The sequence below is a fragment of the Coregonus clupeaformis genome, chromosome 1 (genome assembly GCF_020615455.1).
Source record: "Coregonus clupeaformis isolate EN_2021a chromosome 1, ASM2061545v1, whole genome shotgun sequence".
In the NCBI taxonomy this organism is placed as follows: Eukaryota; Metazoa; Chordata; class Actinopteri; order Salmoniformes; family Salmonidae; genus Coregonus; species Coregonus clupeaformis.
This window is the reverse complement of record NC_059192.1, coordinates 47,491,077-47,503,076: the sequence shown is the minus strand read 5'-3', so window position 1 is coordinate 47,503,076 and position 12,000 is coordinate 47,491,077. Positions and strand designations below refer to the sequence as shown.

Sequence of the window (12,000 nt, the reverse complement as noted above, 5' to 3'; positions counted from 1 at the left end):
GCCACCAATTGTGCAAGTTCTCCCACTTAAAAAGATGAGAGGCCTGTAATTTTCATCATAGGTAAATGTCAACTATGACAGACAAAATGAGAAAAGAAAATACAGAAAATCACATTGTAGGATGCTTAATGAATTTATTTGCAAATTATGGTGGAAAATAAGTATTTGGTCACCTACAAACAAGCAAGATTTCTGGCTCTCACAGACCTGTAACTTCTTCTTTAAGAGGCTCCTCTGTCCTCCACTCGTTACCTGTATTAATGGCACCTGTTTGAACTTGTTATCAGTATAAAAGACACCTGTCCACAACCTCAAACAGTCACACTCCAAACTCCACTATGGCCAAGACCAAAGAGCTGTCAAAGGACACCAGAAACAAAATTGTAGACCTGCACCAGGCTGGGAAGACTGAATCTGCAATAGGTAAGCAGCTTGGTTTGAAAAAATCAACTGTGGGAGCAATTATTAGGAAATGGAAGACATACAAGACCACTGATAATCTCCCTCGATCTGGGGCTCCACGCAAGATCTCACCCCGTGGGGTCAAAATGATCACAAGAACGGTGAGCAAAAATCCCAGAGCCACACGGGGGGACCTAGTGAATGACCTGCAGAGAGCTGGGACCAAAGTAACAAAGCCTACCATCAGTAACACACTACGCCGCCAGGGACTCAAATCCTGCAGTGCCAGACGTGTCCCCCTGCTTAAGCCAGTACATGTCCAGGCCCGTCTGAAGTTTGCTAGGATGCATTTGGATGATCAAGAAGAGGATTGGGAGAATGTCATATGGTCAGATGAAACCAAAATAGAACTTTTTGGTAAAAACTCAACTCGTCGTGTTTGGAGGACAAAGAATGCTGAGTTGCATCCAAAGAACACCATACCTACTGTGAAGCATGGGGGTGGAAACATCATGCTTTGGGGCTATTTTTCTGCAAAGGGACCAGGATGACTGATCCGTGTAAAGGAAAGAATGAATGGGGCCATGTATCGTGAGATTTTGAGTGAAAACCTCCTTCCATCAGCAAGGGCATTGAAGATGAAACGTGGCTGGGTCTTTCAGCATGACAATGATCCCAAACACACCGCCCGGGCAACGAAGGAGTGGCTTCGTAAGAAGCATCAAGGTCCTGGAGTGGCCTAGCCAGTCTCCAGATCTCAACCCCATAGAAAATCTTTGGAGGGAGTTGAAAGTCTGTGTTGCCCAGCGACAGCCCCAAAACATCACTGCTCTAGAGGAGATCTGCATGGAGGAATGGGCCAAAATACCAGCAACAGTGTGTGAAAACCTTGTGAAGACTTACAGAAAACGTTTGACCTGTGTCATTGCCAACAAAGGGTATAACAAAGTATTGAGAAACTTTTGTTATTGACCAAATACTTATTTTCCACCATAATTTGCAAATAAATTCATAAAAAATCCTACAATGTGATTTTCTGGAAAAAATGCTCATTTTGTCTGTCATAGTTGACGCGTAAATATGATAAATTACAGGCCTCTCTCATCTTTTTAAGTGGGAGAACTTGCACAATTGGTGGCTGACTAAATACCTTTTTTCTCCACTGTAATAAGTTGCATGGACTCACTGTGTGCAATAATAGCGTTTAAAATCATTATTGAATGATTACCTCAAATTTGTACCCCACACATACAACTATCTGTAAGGTCCCTCAGTCGAGCAGTGAATTTCAAACAGACTCAACCACAAACACCAGCAAGGTTTTCCAATGCCTCACAAAGAAGGGCACCTATTGGTAGATGGGTAAAAATAAAAAAGCATTTATTGAATATCCCTGAGCATGGTGAAGTTACTAATTAAACTTTGGATGGCGTATCAATACACCTAGTCACTACAAAGATACAGGCGCCCTTCCAGTTGCCGGAGAGGAAGGAAACCGCTCAGGGATTTCACCATGAGGCCATTGGTGACTTTAAAACAGTTACAGAGTTTAATTGCTGTGATAGGAGAAAACTGAGGATGGATCAACAACATTGTAGTTACTCCACAATACTAACCTAAATGACAAGAGCAAAAAGAAGGAAGCCTGTACAGAATACAAATATTCCAAAACGTGCATCCTGCTTCCAAAAAGGCACTAAAGTAAAACTGTAAAAATTTGTGGCAAAGAAATGAACTTTATGTTTGGGGCAAATCCAACATAACTGAGTACCACTTTATATTTCAAGCTTTGTGGTGGCTGCATCATGTTATGGGTATACTTGTCATCGGCAAGGACTAGGGAGTTTTTTTAATGCAAAAAATAAACAGAATAAAGCTAAGCACAGGCAAAAAACCTTGAGGAAAACCTGGTTCAGTCTGCTTTCCAACAGACATTGAGACAAATTCACCTTTCAACAGAACAACAACCTAAAACACAAGGCCAAATATACACACATTGAATGTTCCTGAGGGCGTAGTTACAGTTTTTACTTAAAATCTGCTTGAAAGTCTATGGCAAGAGTTGAAAATGGCAGTCTAGCGATGATCAACAAGCAACTTATTTGCTTTTTTTGTTGTTGGTTAAGGGCTTATAAGTAAGCGTTTCACTGTAATGTCTACACCTGTTCTATTCGGTGCATGTGGCAAATAAAATTTGATTTGAACTTCACAGGCTTTGAATAATTTTTTACAAATTATTGTGCAAATATTGTACAATCCAGGTGTGCAAAGCTCTTAGAGACTTACCCAGAAAGACTCACAGGTGTAATCGCTGCTGATTCTAGCATGTATTGACTGAAGGGGTTGAATACTTTCTTTTACAAATGTTATATTTTTCTTGCACTTTGATAGAGTATCTTGTGTAGATCGTTGACAAAATTACAATTAAACCCATTTTAATCCCACTTTGTAACACCAAAATGTGGAAAAGGTCAAGGGGTGTGAATCCTTTCTGAAGGCACTGTATTTGGCTAACTCGCAAAATGATTTAAATTACCTACTGTCAACGTATGAATTGTTTATGGAAAACAACAGGGCTGTGACGATACCAGTACCGCAATATTTTTCCATGGCAAAAATGAAAACACGAAGCGGACCTGAGAATCTTGTTTCTCATGGTCTGAGAGTCCGTTAGGTGCCTTTTGGCAAACTCCAAGTAGGCTGTCATGTGCCTTTTACTGAGGAGTGGCTTCTGTCTGGCCACTACCATAAAGGCCTGATTGGTGGAGTGCTGCAGAGATGGCTGTCCTTCTGGAAGGTTCTCCCATCTCCACAGAGGAACTCTGGAGCTCTGTCAGAGTGACCATCGGGTTCTTGGTCACCTCCCTGACCAATGCCCTTCTCCCCCGATTGCTCAGTTTGGCCGGGTGGCCAGCTCTAGGAAAAGTCTTGGTGGTTCCAAACGTCTTCCATTTAAGAATGATGGAGGCCACGGTGTTCTTGGGGACCTTCAATGCTGCAGAAATGTTTTGGTACCCTTCCCCAGATCTGTGCCTCGACACAATGCTGTCTCAGAGCTCTACGGACAATTGCTTCGACCACATGGCTTGGTTTTTTCTCTGACATGCACTGTCAACTGTGGGACCTTATGTAGACAGGTGTGTGCCTTTCCAAAAAATGTCCAATCAATTGAATTTACCACAGGTGGACTCCAATCAAGTTGTAGAAACATCTCAGGGATGATCAATGGAAACAGGATGCACCTGAGCTCAATTTAAAGTATCATTGCAAAGGGTTTGAATACTTATGTAAATAAGGTATTATGCTATTTTTTTCATTTGCAAAAAAATTTTTTTGCATTGTCATTACTCTAATGTGGACTGCGCTGGCAGGTCCTGGACTAGTCTTATCCAATTATCATATGAAGACCTTTCCTACAAGCCCAAAACTTAGGAGAAATGGACTAGGGACTAAAATGTGACAACCCTAATAAAATAATTAATTGCATGTCAGTCATGTTTTTCAATAAAATTATAAAATGAAACACCTTTATATGTATTGTGATTAGTGGCATTTGGGTCGTTCCATGTCACTTCAGCAAGCCATGACACCCACCATCTCCAGTTGTTCTGAAATCGTTTCTGTTGTTAGAAAAATAAGATTAGCATTCCTGCAACATTATTTTGTTGTAATATGTCCAAATCATCTATAAGTAACATAATTGAGTTTCACAATCCATTTTTAGATTTGGACATGAAGCGTTAAAATGCTAATACAGGTATTATTATTATTATTATTATTATTATTATTATTATTATTATGTACCAATGACTTGCATTGGATTTGTGCCACAAATGCTAAAAAGTTAGCATTTGAAACAGTAGACAAAACCAAAGCATGAATTGCCCGTCATACCTTGTTCATAGACTGCTTAGAAGATAAAGAAACCAATGTAATTTTGTAATTTGGGTAAACTATCCCTTTAACATTGAGGGGGGTTAAAAATAAAATAACCTGGAACAGCACCATCTAGTGGTCTGACACAGGTAATATTTGGATGTAGGATGGGACATAAAACTTAACTTCAATAATTAATTTATCTGAATAGGGGAAGAAAAAACATTACCAAATTCACTGAGAATGCATTATGTAGGATGAAGAAACAACACTCCGAGCCACAGCTCCATACTACTTGTTAGACATAGAGAACTGATACTATATACTCGTTGTTGGGAAGGATGTGGGGGGGTCTGTCGGTGGCTTTTGACCATTTCTTTGGATTCCTCATGTCTAACTCATTGTTCGAAAAAAATGTTAGTCCAAATCGGATAAACAAAAATATAAAACGCAACATGTAAAGTGTTGGTCCCATGTTTCATGAGCTGAAATAAAAGATCCCAGAAATTTTCCATACGCACATTAAGTTTATTTCGCTCCAATTCTGTGCACAAATTTGTTTACATCGCTGTTAGTGAGCATTTCTCCTTTGCCAAGATAATCCATCCACCTGACAGGTGTGGCATATCAAGAAGCTGATTAAACAGCATTCTGATTGGGTGGGCCTGGCTCCCAAGTGGGTGGGCCCATGCCCTCCCAGGCCCAACCATGGCTGCACCCCTGCCCAGTCATATGAAATCCATAGATTAGGGCCTAATGATTTTATTTCAATTGACTGATTTCCTTATATGAACTGTAACTCAGTAAAATCGTTGAAATTGTTGCATTTATATTTTTGTTCAGTATATATTTATTGAATATTATATGAATTCTGTAAATTAAAATTGTCAATTTGGGTGCAATCAATTAGCTTAATTTCTCAGATAAAATTATTTTTCCACAAAATAATGTTGAAGGAAAGCACATTTTATCTGTTTCTAACAAACAATTTCAGAACAATCAGATGGTGGTGTCGAAATCCTCTTGTGCTTAAATGAGGTAGAATGACCCATTTACCATTAAACCCAATGCAAACCAATACTATTACAATTGCAAAACACTATAGGGGACAGTGTGGAAAGTTGAGCCATTTTTTACATTCAGCATCACTCCAAGGGAAATATTGTATTCTTTCTAACAAAGATATCTGAATATATTTCAGGATATAGTGCAGTGGTCACCAACCAGTCGATCACGATCAACTGGTCGATCACCAAACACTTCTGTAAACGGTAAAGCCTTTCATTCCTATTTTTTTGTTTGCCGCTGTTGGCGGTAGGTGCACTTGACTCAGCAGCCCTATCACCGGGAAGGCAAAGTGTTCCCATTTTGAACCATTTCATGTGTCTGAAGTTAGAACTCTGCCTACCCGGCAGGCCCAGAGAGCAAATCAAGTGCACCTATAGGCCTACCGCTGGACAATCAGATAGCTCAGATTTCCATGTCTGCACAGTTTCCTTGCGCCATAGACTGTAAAAATAAGTATCAAAGTTGATCATGTGACAGTTCAAAACCATGACTAGAGAGATACTCAACAAATACAGCAAAGACCTGCTGTTTTTGAGACTAAGTTCATGTTTAAGTTGTTAAATCAGCACTGTCAACACTTTGTTCAACAGTTTAAGCCATAAAATGCATATTCTCCCTACTTCCACTTATGCTACAACCAGCACTGCAGCAGCAATGAATGAGTACAGCAAAGTGCTTCGATAAGCTTGCATTGTTATTATTTGCAGCTTGTGCCTTTTTTAATATCAAGGAATATTTCACAGTCTCTGGTCATAGGAGTAACAACATGAATTGGTGCACGAGGCAGTAATAATGGAGTGCGACTTAAGTTTCTCCATCAGCTGGAAGACTGTGTCCCCTTTTCTCAGCGTAGGGTGGGAGAATGGATGGACAAGTTGGGTGAGAGGCAGCCTCACCACTGCTCCCCTCTGCCTGACCATCAGATGCAGGTCATCAGTCCAGTAAAAAAAATATACAGTGGGGAGAACAAGTATTTGATACACTGCCGATTTTCCTACTTACAAAGCATGTAGAGGTCTGTCATTTTTATAGGTACACTTCAACTGTGAGAGACGGAATCTAAAACAAAAATCCAGAAAATCACATTGTATGATCTTTAGGTAATTAATTTGCATTTTATTGCATGACATAAGTATTTGATCACCTACCAACCAGTACGAATTCCGGCACTCACAGACCTGTTAGTTTTTCTTTAAGAAGCCCTCCTGTTCTCCACTCATTACCTGTATTAACTGCACCTGTTTGAACTTGTTACCTGTATAAAAAAGACACCTGTCCACACACTCAATCAAACAGACTCCAACCTCTCCACAATGGCCAAGACCAGAGAGCTGTGTAAGGACATCAGGGATAAAATTGTAGACCTGCACAAGGCTAGGATGGGCTACAGGACAATAGGCAAGCAGCTTGGTGAGAAGGCAACAACTGTTGGCGCAATTATTAGAAAATGGAAGAAGTTCAAGATGACGGTCAATCACCCTCGGTCTGGGGCTCCATGCAAGACCTCACCTTGTGGGGCATCAATGATCATGAGGAAGGTGAGGGATCAGCCCAGAACTACACGGCAGGACCTGGTCAATGACCTGAAGAGAGCTGGGACCACAGTCTCAAAGAAAACCATTAGTAACAAACTACGCCGTCATGGATAAAAATCCTGCAGCGCACGCAAGGTCCCCCTGCTCAAGCCAGCGCATGTCCAGGCCCGTCTGAAGTTTGCCAATGACCATCTGGATGATCCAGAGGAGGAATGGGAGAAGGTCATGTGGTCTGATGGGACAAAAATAGAGCTTTTTGGTCTAAACTCCACTCGCCGTGTTTGGAGGAAGAAGAAGGATGAGTACAACCCCAAGAACACCATCCCAACCGTGAAGCATGGAGGTGGAAACATCATTCTTTGGGGATGCTTTTCTGCAAAGGGGACATGACGACTGCACCGTATTGAGGGGAGGATGGATGGGGCCATGTATTGCGAGATCTTGGCCAACAACCTCCTTCCCTCAGTAAGAGCATTGAAGATGGGTCGTGGCTGAGTCTTCCAGCATGACAACGACCCGAAACACACAGCCAGGGCAACTAAGGAGTGGCTCCGTAAGAAGCATCTCAAGGTCCTGGAGTGGCCTAGCCAGTCTCCAGACCTGAACCCAATAGAAAAATCTTTGGAGGGAGCTGAAAGTCCGTATTGCCCAGTGACAGCCCCGAAACCTGAAAGATCTGGAGAAGGTCTGTATGGAGGAGTGGGCCAAAATCCCTGCTGCAGTGTGTGCAAACCTGGTCAAGACCTACAGGAAACATGATCTCTGTAATTGCAAACAAAGGTTTCTGTACCAAGTATTAAGTTCTGCTTTTCTGATGTATCAAATACTTATGTCATGCAATAAAATGCAAATTAATTACTTAAAAATCATACAATGTGATTTTCTGGATTTTTGTTTTAGATTCCGTCTCTCACAGTTGAAGTGTACCTATGATAAAAATTACAGACCTCTACATGCTTTGTAAGTAGGAAAACCTGCAAAATTGGCAGTGTATCAAATACTTGTTCTCCCCACTGTATGCTTACTCAGCTGTGCCTAACAAATTATTACCAGCGTGATCATATACCAAAAATGTATAGATATTATTTCAAAAAGTTCTGAGAAAAACATTGGCAGGATTAATGTTGCATAGTCTTACGTTTTTTAAGCCATGTTTTAAAATTCTGAGCGGTAGATCTCGGTTTGCATTTTGACTCAACGTGATCTTGACTCAGAAAAGGTTGGTGACCACTGATGTAGTGTATCCCTGGACATAAACAGAATGTAAAACATTCATTTTGAAAACATGGCTTGTCCAAAAAAAGTGGTCTCTTGGGTATTTACATTTTAGTCATTTAGCAGACGCGCTTAACCAGAGCAACGTACAGTTAGTGAGTGCAGAAATGTTTTTCTTCTTCATACTGGCCCCCCGTGGGAATCAAACCCACAACCCTGGCATTGCAAGCGCCATGCTCTACCAACTGAGCTACACGGGGCCACGGGGTATGGGGTAAGTTGAGTTGCGGGACAGGGTAATTTAACCCGCCTACACATTTCTTTACTGAATGAAATATTACCTCTACCTTTTAAAACACTAGCTAGGTTTCCATGAAAATATATATATTTTTTTAAATCAGCATTTCCTCATCCAATTGACTCGTTGCAGATAAAAGTCTGTGCGTGATGACGTAGTGCACATAAAAACAACTTCTGCAGTTAAATTCCCATGTACCAGATAAAAAATGCAAGTTAAATGGGTTTCCATCACCCTACTGATGGTTGTCACAAAAAAAACAACGTTATATAGCAAATGTGCCCACTCTGGTATTGGCACGTGCGCGTTAAAGAGTTCGGAACAGTTTGTGCATATATGATGACGACGTTGAGACTTTTTGTTCGTTTTGGCCTTCAACAAGGTTTTTTTTCAGCTGTTCGTGCACACATAAAATTATTCGCAAGCCGAAGTCTATGCCCCTTCGTCGGTGAAAGGGTCAACAGTAGGGATTCTTCAATTAAGTGTTTGTCATTCAACGATAGACGACTTGTTTTCATGAAAATGTTGTTCACTTGAGAAATACCGCACCAACCATCCTAGTTAAATGTAAAATTGCGCGACTAACATCTCCTCGGCAAAAAATATAAAATTAAATGACATTTGAGTTATTTTAGATTCATTCTGACTATTTTGAGGAAGTGTATACTGGCTACGGCGTCTCAGTACTATTGCCGCTTTTTCTCGTTTTTCAAGCAAAGATCTTTTCAAGCGAAGGTCAAAGGCATGCGAGCACACTCGTTCGGTTCGCCTAACCGAGTTGAGCTAAGCGCAAGCCAAACCGAAGCATGATAAAGCCTTTAGCCAACAGCTCGCAGATACAGTGCGGGTATAGTTTACATTATGAAATTATGGACAAAAGAGCAAGATTATTTTTATTTGTCAAACTGCAGCCAAGCATCGATCATCATGTCACCAGAATAAGACCCTTGAGGCCATGTGGCAGAAAGTGATACGGGCGCTGGAAATGGGGGTTAGGGCTAGTGGGTCTGGGCAGGTGTAATGTAGTTGATGTTTGCATGATGCCGTCATTTGTATGTTTTGTATAGTTAATAAAATATACAATTAAATCTTATAAAAGAATAAGACTCGATATTTATTGGAAAGGAGCATCAAGCTCATCACCTTTCGCCACCCTGTGAAGTTCATAGTTTATTAGGCTACAGATGAAATAAATTATGTGATTTACCGAGTCGTAGTGGGAGGACCACAACGTCATCGTGTGACTCCAAGTTTACGAACACAAAAAGATCCCACCTTGTCTAGCATATTTTGTTCTGTCTAAAGTTAACCGACAAATTTGCTGTTTCCATCAGGCCTGTCATTACATTTTTTATCCAACATGTACTTTACTCGCAGAAAAAGGTTAGATGGAAACCTTGTTACTGTATCTTTATTTCCCAAACACAATTCAACTCACTTTGTCTTTTAAGCATTTTAACGATACTCAAAGCAGCAGCGTCATACTAAATTTCTAATAGAGAACTGATACTGTATACTGGTTGTTGGGGTGGGATTGGCATGGGTTGTGGAGGGTCCGTGGGTGGCTTTTGTCAATTTTCGGGGATTCTGCATGTCTTACTCAATGTTAGGAAGAAGTTTGGTCCAAATCGGATGTTGGGAACAATATTTATTGAATATTATCTGAATCCTATAACTTAAAATGGCCAAGTTACGTGCAATCAATTAGCTTAATATCTGAGAATATTTAATTTCAACAAAATTAAGTTTCAGGAATGCTGATCTTACCCATTTCAGTACAGAAGATTTCAGAACAATCTGAGACGATGGGTGTCTCGGCTTGCTGAAATGACATGGAATGACTCTAGTAGCCTTCTACATTTGGGCTTTCCAAATGCTCTGTGTGACTTACCACCCGCAAAAGTGGCTGGTGAAACAGGGCTCTACAGTGTGACCATTTTACTCACATATGCGCCTAAATATTTTGCTGTGCGACCTGGAATTTATTTAGGAGCAACAGTGCACCTAGAAAATTAAGGATTCTAGTTTTAATACCTCAAATATGTTTCATTGTGTTCCTACATCTTTGTGTGCACCTACATTTTTCAACTAAGGCACATATGTGCTCCTTGTAAAAAGGTCAGCGTATAGCCCTGTGAATTAGACATTCTTACCCACCAATGGCAAAATGTACCCGCATTTGGCAGGTGTTAATGTTCCACCCTGGTCCCATGACTTGAATGGGATTTGTGCCACAAATGCTAAAACGTCAACATGTGGAAACAATGCCAGGGCAACTAAATCAAAGCATGAATTGCTGTCATACCTTGTCCATAGACTATTACAGGGTAAGGAAACCAATGTGTAACTTTGGTGAACTATCCCTTTAACACAGCTGTGGACCAATTGATAACCGAGCAGCAATATTGAACCTAGCTAGCTAAATTAGCTAGTCAGCTAGTCAGGTACAGGCCTGGCATCCGATGACTAGTTAGGATAGTCCAGATAACTAACGTTAGCTGGCTAAGAAGTAATAAAGGCCTGCAAGTTGGGATTATCTTCATTTTCAACATTAACAGACAGCTGATTGTCAACCATGAATATTCCTAATACTGCAGGTGAATTTAGTTTATCACCAACCATGTGATGGATCATACAAGTTAGCTAGATAACAATGTAACGTTAATTGGATTGACACCAATGACGTTACAATCTAGTTAGCTAGTTAAAGTAGCTAGCTACATAAACTAGCTAGCTACATAAAATAGCTACATAAGTATCTTACTGTATAATTCAAAACAGTTATCGATATGCTTATTATAGTAGTTACCTAGCTAACTAACTATGTCATGGCCAACGACTTAGCTAGCATTAACTCGTCTTTCGTGGTGAGACTGATAGCTAACGTTACTTAGCTACTTTATCACGCTCACGTAGATAGGCTCAGTCATACATTTGACAGGTCGGATAGCTAGTTATGCCCTAGTTTACATCGTTGACAACACACAGAGTCGGTGTGAAATCAGCCGTTACAGGATTTTTGAAGCATCCGCTAGCAAACTAACATTGCAAACAACTTTTTAGATCAAACTGAACTGCGAAAATACTCTACCTGTTAGGAGTTCCAAGATGGAGTCCTGTGCAATTTCACCTGATAAGTTAGCTAGCAAGCTAACTGGCCAACAGTGATGACCAAAAATCAATTACAACATATAGGAAAACTACAATATTTTGACATTCCAGTACGTGAGACACATTAAAACCAAAAACTACTAATTCAAAAGGTAACTATATGGTTCCTAATATAGACAAATTAAACACACAAACCGGCAGACAATCTGTACTTGGTAAACACACTACGTGGAAAAGCTGGGTTTTCACAACCTAACTTGCTGCACTGCCACTGGAACGGTTTAACAGCGCTCTAGGCCAATCGAGTTTGACTGCTCTCTAAACCAATAAATTGCGATTAAATATTTTTATTTATTTATTTGTTATTGATTCACTTGAAAATATGGGAGATTTTATTTTACATTTATCATAATTCGCTGCATAAACTTATGTTGATCCATAACCTAATGTTTTCCAGCTACTCACATTCACAACACAACTGAAATAAAGGGATCT

General features: G+C 40.3%; 1 protein-coding gene across 3 annotated transcripts in view; it reads right to left on the bottom strand.

Moving 5' to 3' along the window:
* Positions 1-11,747, bottom strand: part of LOC121570066 (Golgi-specific brefeldin A-resistance guanine nucleotide exchange factor 1) — a 128,134-nt gene extending 116,387 nt beyond the window's left edge. For all 3 annotated transcript variants that reach the window (XM_041881532.2, XM_041881549.2, XM_041881541.2), the window contains exon 1: positions 11,486-11,747. The gene's annotated coding sequence lies outside the window, so the exon portion shown is untranslated. The remainder of the gene's footprint in view (positions 1-11,485) is intronic.
* Between the last annotated feature and the right edge of the window lie 253 nt (positions 11,748-12,000).